At 38.2% G+C, this 8092-nt stretch overlaps 1 protein-coding gene across 1 annotated transcript in view; it reads left to right on the top strand.

Annotated features, from left to right (window-relative positions):
* The window catches only part of LOC107621702, a 6907-nt gene extending 6098 nt beyond the window's left edge, over positions 1-809 (top strand). The window contains exon 3 of the mRNA XM_021113913.1: positions 653-809. The gene's annotated coding sequence lies outside the window, so the exon portion shown is untranslated. The remainder of the gene's footprint in view (positions 1-652) is intronic.

An 8092-nucleotide genomic window follows, 5' to 3' on the forward strand; every position in this document is an offset into this window, starting at 1 on the left:
CGCTTATCCGAGTCGGGTCTGGCAACATAACCGACGCGTGAGCTCATGGCCAGTAGGACAGGCATGCATCATATGCATCTATGTGACATTGTTTGGGTGTGTATATTGTAATTGGTTTGCCTAAGTGAATAATTATGTTAACTGCTAATTGCTATACTTGATATAATTTCTCTTGATTGTGTTTGAACCTCATTACTTGTGTTTGTAACTGATTGGCTGGATTGTGCTGAATTGGGTGCTGGTTGAATTGCTTGGGCCTGAGGCCGTGATTGGATTGTGTTTGAGGTTTAGTAAGTATGAAAGATTGAGCTGGTTCAGCATAGACTTAATGAACCTATGCTTGGAACAGATTAGTCATTCATACGGTCTAGGAAAACTTTTAAGATTTTTATAAAGGAAAATATGGGTTTAGAATTTTGGATAATTAACTGATGCTTTATATGATTTTGGATTTTTGAATGTTATGCGGTTGGTTTTCAAAATAAAAGGTTGACACGGCGAGTAAAGATCACTGCAAATGAAAACAGTTTTTCTTTTAAATACTTTTGAGTGAAATTAACTATTTGCGTTTTATTCTTACTTTCACGGTATTTTCTACCTCTACTGAGAACATGTGGCTTGGTTCTCACCCGCAAATTTTCCACCCTTTCAGCGACAGGTTTGAAGACGCAATTTGAAGCTGCGAGCGATCAGTAGGTTTTCCTTATGGTCTTAATTGCTTTCATAGAGTCCCCTCGCTATTGACCTTTGAGATTTTATTTTACATAGAGGGGTAGGTTTAGTATATTGTATTTGAGTTTCATTTGGTCTCTTTTGTATAAGAATTATTATCAATAATATTTATGTGATTATTATTATTTGCGAATGTTTGAATTATGACTTTAATGAATCAGAAAAATAAAAAAGTAAAAAAAAAAACAAAATTTTCTGGCATTTTCTTAAAACTGAAACGCAAACTCGATACAAAGGCTCGATAATTAAGTAGTTAATACTAGAGAAGGTTACGTAATGTTCTTTCTAGTGGAAATACCCTGACTTAAGCAAGGTATTTTGCTGGACGGGACGTTACACCATCCAATTCTTCATATGGGATATGCTTTGGAGGATGTGCACTTTCTTCCTCAACATCAACTTCAAACTTTCTATGACCTTAGATTCCCATGGAGACTCCGCATCTCCTAAATCTTCAACCACTTCTTCCTTGTCTTCATCAATCATAGGTTCCTCCAATTGTTCTAGCACAAAGCAACATTTTTATTATCCACCGAAGTTTCCAATCTCTCCTTCATGCTATGCTCTTCAAATGATCCTCCACATGTGGCCATGGGAGTGCTTTGAGTGTTCAAGAATTGCGAGGTTAATCGGTTTATCACCTCATTCAAGGCGGCTATGGATTCTAGTGCCTCCCTTTGCATTTTTCTTTGTCCTTGAAGTAGCAAAGTGAGAGAATCATCATCCATTGGGGCGTGGGGTGGATAGGAGGGTTCATTATTTTGGAGAAAGGGTTCATAATAGGAAGTTGATTCTTCTTGGTAGGGTTGTGGTGGTTCAACACTCTCCACTTTTTCCACTTGTTGCACAACACGCTCCATGGTTGGTTGAAGTTGATCCAATGTTTCCTTAAGACAATCTCTTGATTCTTGTTCCGCTTGGATAACATGATTAGGATCATATGGCTCTCGGATCAATGGACAAGAATATTCTTCCATGGGAGGTTATGGTTGAAAGTAGCATTCATCTTGTGGGTGAAAATTTTCATACATTGGAGGTGGTTCATCTTGGTAATAGTATGGAGGGGTGGTTCTTGAAAGTGTTGATGTTGGAATGGTGGTGGCTCTATATGTGGTTCATATGGTTCATATGATTGTTGATATGGTGGGTAAGGATTAGGGTCATATGAAGGTATTTGGTAAAAAGAGGCTTGTGAGTATGGTTGAGGATTATGTTGAGGATAAGGTTCATAAGCATATGGTGGGGCTTGTTGGTAACTACAAGGAGGTCCATCATAGCCATTGGATTGATATGCATTAGGAGTGGAATTATACCTATAAGAGACCGGAGGAGGTTGTTGCCAAGAAGGTTGTCCATAAGCTTGAGGCTCCTCCCAACCTTGATTATTCCATCCTTGATGCATATCCTCATTGAAGTTTTCATTTCCTACAACATAGTTAGAGCCAAACTCATAGCCAAAGTGAGAATTCATGATAGCAAAGACAAAAACAAAAAGCACAAAAACAAGAGATAAAACCTAAGTACCAAATCAAACAAGCAAACTAACAAGGGAGAAAACTATTCACAATATTCACATATGTACAATAACCAATAACAAGCACACATTTGCAATTCCCCGGCAACGGAGCCATTTTGATGAATGGATTTTTGATGGTTTAGAATTCCCAAATAAACTCTTGTTGCAAGTATAGTTTCTAAACCAACAAATAATTCTTTCATACAAAAAATTGGTTGTCACAAGTACCAAACCCCTAAAAATAATAACCGAAGTATTCAAATCTCGGGTCGTCTGTCAAAAGAATTACAGGGAAGTGTTCTTGCTATTGGTTATGACTTGTATATTTTGGGGTTTTGATAAGAGACATGAAGGATAAATGGCAAGAAAGTAAACTATAGCTAAGAAATCTCTTGGCAGGGTATGAAAACTAGAAGTCCTATCCTTATTATCCTCCTCAATTGTGACATCAATTATCCATTGCTCCCACTTAGTCAACCTCTAACTATGACGGAAAGTCAAGTGGATAAATCAATTTGATTCCTCAAGTCCTAGTCAACTCCAAAGGAAAGACTAGAGTTAGTGGAATTCAAACCAATTAGCAACTTCTCAATTATCAATCAACAAAGGAGTTTGATAACTCAAGAGTCTCCAATTACTCTACCAAAGCCAAGAGGAGAAAAATCTACTCCATAATCCAACCAATTATTTTATCAAACACTTAGAAGGTATAAAAGGAAAGCAAGATGAGAAGTAGATCTACAACTACTAATTGCAAGGAATTAAACAACAACAATTTAAATCAATAATAAAGGAACATGAAACATAAAATTGCATTAAAGGAAAATAGAAGAAATAATAGTTCATCAACATAAAAGTAAACAATTACAAGAATTGAATGCTAAACTTGAGAGAGGAAAGGTAGAGGAGCAAGAATTACAAAAGGAAAAGTATAATAGAGAGAAATCCTAATCTAACATAATCCTAATTCTAGAGAGAAGAGAGAGCTTCTCTCTCTAGAAACTAACTAAAGCATTTCCTTCAAAACTCAAAACTAAAAATAACTCCTTCATCTCCTCTTGATTTCTGCATATAATAGGCTCAGAATTGAGTTGGATTTGGGCATGGGAAGCCCAGAATTCGCCCCCAGCATTTTCACTTTAATAAAGTCACGTGCGAGCATCGACGCGTACGCGTGGGTCACGCGTACGCGTCGCTTGACAATTTGCTATCCACGCGTACGCGTCATGTACGCATACGCGTCGCCATGCAACTTCAACTTCCATGGGTGCGCGTCTGCTACACGTGCGCATCATTGATTGCATCCCAAATCCTTGATTTTCCATGATTTCTCTACTTGCATGCTTTTCTCTTCACTCCTTTGATCCATTCCTAACCTTTTCAACCTAGATTCACTAACACACACATCAAGGCATCTAGTGGAATCAAAGGTGAATCAAAATTAACCAATTTAAGGCCTAAAATGTATGTTTTCACTCTTCAGTGCAAATTAAGGAGAATCTATAAAACCATGCTATTTCATTGGGTAAATGTGGGAATATTGGATGAAATCCACTCAAATTAAGTATAAAATGTACCACGAAATAGTGGTGCATCAAGAGTATGACGTGTTAACTTAGAAGAAGAAGCATATCCAAAGCCTTAACTACTGCTAATAGCTGTCTCTACGTTCGATTGCTATTGCTTATTTATGCGCCGATAACAAACAACTATCCTTCTATTCGCCTGAATATGATCTATAAGATAACCACATCTTGCTCATTCCGGCAATCCTCGTGGGATTCGACCATCACTCACCTAAGGTATTTCTTAGACGACCCGGTGCACTTGCCAGTTCAGTTGTGCGAGTTCTAAATTTCACGCACCAATAGGATCTAAACTTTTCAAAGGCATACACAATAGCTTGTAGTTCCTTTTATGTGGTTGTGTAATTCTTTTGAGCATCATTCAATACCCTACTGGCACAGTAAATAACGTGCATAAGCTTGTCTTGCCTCTGTCCCAAGACAACTCCTATGGCATAATTACTGGCATCACACATTAACTCAAACGGTAAATCCCAGTTAGGTGGAGCTATGATGGGAACAGAGATAATATTTGCTTTTAGAGTTTAAAAGGCATGCAAATATTCATTATAAAAAATAAAAGGAACATCAACAACCAAGAGGTTTCTCAATGGTTTAGCAATTTTTGAAAAGTCCTTTATAAACCTTCTGTAAAATTGCATGACCCAAGAAACTCCTAACTGCCTTAGCATTAGTTGGTGGTGGTAATTTGTCAATTGCCTCTACCTTTACTCTATCAACCTCAATTCCCTTACTTGAAATTCGGTGTCCAAGAACAATACCTTCTATAACTATAAAATGACATTTCTCCCAATTTAAAACAAGGTTTGATTCTTGACACCGTTTCAAGACTAGAGATAAATGCTTAAGACATGATTCAAAAGAATTACCAAAAATTGAAAAGTCATCCATAAACACCTCAATAAACTTTTCAACCATATCAGAAAAAATTGAAATCATACACCTTTGAAAAGTTGCTGGGGCATTACAGAGTCCAAACGGCATCCTCCAGTAAGCAAATACTCCAAAAGAACATGTGAATACCGTCTTTTCTTGGTCTTGGGGGTCCACTGTAATTTGGTTATAGCCAGAATATCCATCAAGAAAATAATAAAAATCATGACCGGCTAACCTTTCAAGCATTTGATCAATGAAAGGTAAGGGAAAATGATATTTTCCTGTTGCAGTGTTGAGCCTCTTATAATCAATACACGTCTGCCATCCAGTGATGGTTCTTGTGGAAATCAACTCATTCTTTTCATTCTTGATCACTGTCAACCCTCCTTTTTTGGGAACTACCTGCACAGGACTCACCCAAGGGCTATCAAAAATAGGGTATATAATTCCAACTTCCTAAAGTTTCATTACCTCTTTTTGGACCACCTCTTTCACGGTTGGATTTAGTCGCCATTGTGGTTGCACAACTAGTTTAACATCATGTTCATGCAGGATCTTGTGCATACACTTGGTTGGACTAATTTCCTTCAGATCACCAATGGTCCACCCAAGTGCTATTTTATGGCTCTTGAGCCTCTTCCTTCTCAGACTTCAAGGAAGAGCTAATGATCACTAGATATGACTCATGCTTGCCTAGGAATACATATTTTAGAGAGGAAGGAAAAGGCTTCAATACAAGTTTTGGAGCCTCTTTCTTAGAGCTAGGTGTGTGGGATACCTCCTCCTGAGGTGGTGAATCCTCAATCTCAAACAAACTATCCTCAGAAGGGGGCTCTAGAGCATCATCAAGTTCATCAACTTCAAATGCCTCTTGAACAAGTGGTTCAACAAGATCTACTCTCATACACCCCTCAAAATCACTAGGGTGTTTAAGAGCCTCAAGCACATTAAGGACCACTTTCTCTTCATTGACCCTCAGGGTTAGTTCACACTTTTATACATCAATCAAAGCTCTACCTATAGGTAAAAAGGGTCTTCCAAGAATAATAGAAGTATTTTTATCCTCTTCCATATCCAGTATAACAAAATTAGCAAAAAAAATAAATGGACCCACTTTAACAAGAAGAATCTCAACAACTCCCAAAGGAAATTTAATTAAATGTTCAACAAGTTGAAGAGATATGCGAGTGGGTTTTACTTCATCAATTTGGAGCTTCCTCATCAATGAAAGTGGCATGATGTTGATGCTAGCTCCAAGATCATACAAAGCTCTTTGAATGGTGACATCTCCAATAGTACAAGGAATTAGAAAGCTTCGTAGATCCTACATTTTCTCAGGAAGATTCTGCTGAATGATTGCTCTACATTCCTTTGTCAACACCACGGTCTCACTTTCCTTTCAATTCTTCTTATTGGTCAACAACTCCTTCATAAACTTGGCACAAAGAGGCATTTGCTCAAGGGTCTCTGCAAAAGGGATTTTGATTTGAAGCTTCTTGAAGACTTCTAAGAATCTTGAAAAATGCTTGTCCTTGGAAGCCTTCTGAAGCCTTTGAGGATATGGCATTTTGGGCTTGTATTCAGGCACCCTAGGTAATGTAGGATGTGTATCAAGAGAGACCAGAAATGGGTTGTCCGCACGCCTAGGAGGGGCGTGTTCAACTTCTTCTTGCTTCTCTTCTGGAGCTTCATTTTCAACTGGCTCCTCATCACCTTTAGCCTCAAAACCCACCACTTTATCACTTCTCAATTGAATAGCTTTGCACACTTCTCTTGGATTTATCACTGTATCACCAGGGAGAGTATTAGGAGGCCTCTCAGATACTTGCTTGCTCAATTAACCCACTTGCATCTCTAAGTTCTTGAGTGAAGCTCTAGTTTCCTACATAAAACTCTGTTGATTCTTAGAGAGCTCTGCAAACATAGCCGCCAAGTCAGGAGTATTCTGAGGTTGAGCTTGTGGTTGTGAGGACTGAAACTGGCAGTTATTGAAATTGTTCTGACTATAACCACCTTGAGAATTATTAAGATTCTGTTGCCTCTGAGATTGATCTCTCCACCCAAAATTTGGGTGATTTCTCCACTCCTGATTAAAGGCCTTTGAATATGGATCATTAGTGGGGTTTTTAAGAGCATTCCCCATGAAATTGACCTGTTCGTGAGGGCATTGAGCATAATCATATGACTCACCCTGGGTGAAGCCACCACTCATGTCATAAGAGGCATCTTAAGGAGCATTTTGGGTTATGAATAACAGACACTTGCATTTTACTCAATTGTTGAGTATTAAGATTCATTTGTTGAGATAAGAGCTTGTTCTGAGCAACAATAGTATCTATGGCATCTAGCTCCATGACTCCTTTATTCATTGCAGACCTTTAAAAAAATATAAGTATTGGTTATTGGCAACCATCTCAATTAACTCCAGAGCTTCCTCAGAGGTCTTTTTCATGTGAAGTGATCCTCCTACAGAGTTATCCAGAGACATTCTAGCGGTCTCAGAGACTCTATCATAAAATATCTGTAGTTGAATCCAGTCTGAGAACATATCAGGAGGACACTTCTTGAGCATCAACTTATATCTCTGCTAGGCTTCATAGAAAGACTCACCCTCTCTCTACCTAAAAGTCTGGACATCCATCCTCATCTTAGTCAATCTCTGAGGTGGAAAGAACTTGGTCACAAACCTATTAACCACCTTATCCCAAGTGTCCAAGCTCTCCTTGGGTTGGGTGTTAAGCGACTATTTTGCTTGGTCCCGTATAGCAAATGGAAATAGAAGTAGCTTGTAGACATCAAGATGGACCCCATTGGTCTTCATAGTGTCACATATCTATAGGAAATTAAAAATAAACAACTTCGGATCTTCCTGCGAGAGTCCATGAAATTGGTAATTCTGTTGTACCAGAGAAATCAACTGAGACTTCAACTAAATGTTGTTAGCAGCAACAGGGGGTACAACAATGCTATTCCCATAGAAATCTAGGCTAGGAGCAGTATAAGAGCAAAGGGTCCTCCTAGGTTGCCCATTTGCATTCGGATAAACCACATTTACATTAATCGTGTTATTGTGGTCTGGATCCATGGTGAGCTCTTCAGTTTCCTCCTCAAAATTATCTCTGAGATTTTCACTGGCTTTGTAAGCTCTAGCTTGTTGTAAACGCCTTCTCAAGGTCCGTTTAATCTCAGGTTCAAATTCAAGAAAATGGTCTTTATTCCTATTCCTGCACATAAACAAATAGAAAACAAGAAAAGATGGGAATCTCTACGTCAGAGTGAAGGGAATTCCCAATGAGGCAACCTGAGTAAAAAGAATAATATAAAACAACTAATTAAATAAAGCAATAAAAATTAGAAAATTATAGTAAAAAAATTGGAAAAA

Source organism: Arachis ipaensis, chromosome B10, assembly GCF_000816755.2.
Source record: "Arachis ipaensis cultivar K30076 chromosome B10, Araip1.1, whole genome shotgun sequence".
Classification (NCBI taxonomy): Eukaryota; Viridiplantae; Streptophyta; class Magnoliopsida; order Fabales; family Fabaceae; genus Arachis; species Arachis ipaensis.